The following is a 1,092-nucleotide window of genomic DNA, read 5'->3' on the forward strand; positions in this document are numbered from 1 at the left end:
GGAGCGAACCCAAGTATCATTTGTGGATCTCACCGAGGGGCTGAGAGGTGTGTTTCGCTTGGGAAAGGCAGTCAGGCAGGCATCATGAACCTGAATACAAGCCTGCAGCATGAGCTTAAAGAGCTTTGATCTGTTTGTAAAGCTGGTAAAAAACGTCTCCATGGGCACCAAAGCCAAATCCAATACTGTAAAGTAGGTTTGCTAGAGAGCATCTTCCCTCCCGGGGACATATTTGCATGAGGTGTAAAATTGCTAAACATCTGACAAAGATAAAAGCTGGGAATCTCATGACTTAACTGCAGTCACACAAATGCCCCAAGCCAAGTTTAAAACAGAAATGATGTCTTTAGCCTCAACCACTGCCCAAGAATTGCCACTATGAGAAACTGTCTTCTCTAGACCCTTGGTCACTATGAGCACAAACAGAAACATAGTTACAGATGGACTCTGGAAGGAAATTTTACTTCTTTCATGTTGTTTTTTGCTGAGAGAAAATCAAGCAGAAATGCATTCCAACTTTTTACAGGTCAATGATAATATTTTATCTTGAATTCATACCTTCTAATTGATTGATTTGGGTAATTCCCTGGTGGTCCAGTGGTTAGGACTCTGCACTTTCACTTCTGAGGGTCCAGTTTCAATTCCTGGTCAGGGAACTAAGATCCCATGAGCTGCGTGGCATGGTTGGGAAAAAAAAAAAGATTGATTTCTTTTCAGAGTACTGTTGCTCCTGAAAATAATGGGAAAATACTGAATAATTGTAAAGGGTTAGTATCAACTGAGCTAACATCACTGGGTGCTTTCCCAGGAATAGGGCTCTTTAACTCTCCTGGTGCTTTCTCAAAAAAATGCATGTCATGAAAAGTGTCTCATCCATCATACTGAGTTTCTGGGATAGCATATCATCTCAAGAGAACCAGAAAGACACTGCTGGCCATCAACCTTCAATGAAAAGCAATAGATAATGGGCTCAAAATGAAAAGCATGCTTGATATTTTCTGTTCTATTTCAGCACCCTCTACTATATTTAGTTTCATGGTTAAGAACTACATGATAGGTCCATATAGTTTTATTTTGGTAATTTCTCTTTAG

At 40.1% G+C, this 1,092-nt stretch overlaps 1 non-coding gene across 1 annotated transcript; it reads left to right on the plus strand.

The window, feature by feature from the left end:
* On the plus strand, positions 584-656 carry TRNAE-UUC. The gene has a single exon. It is a non-coding gene; the product is annotated as a tRNA-Glu (tRNA).

The sequence above is a fragment of the Capra hircus genome, chromosome 2 (genome assembly GCF_001704415.2).
Source record: "Capra hircus breed San Clemente chromosome 2, ASM170441v1, whole genome shotgun sequence".
NCBI classification, from domain to species: Eukaryota; Metazoa; Chordata; class Mammalia; order Artiodactyla; family Bovidae; genus Capra; species Capra hircus.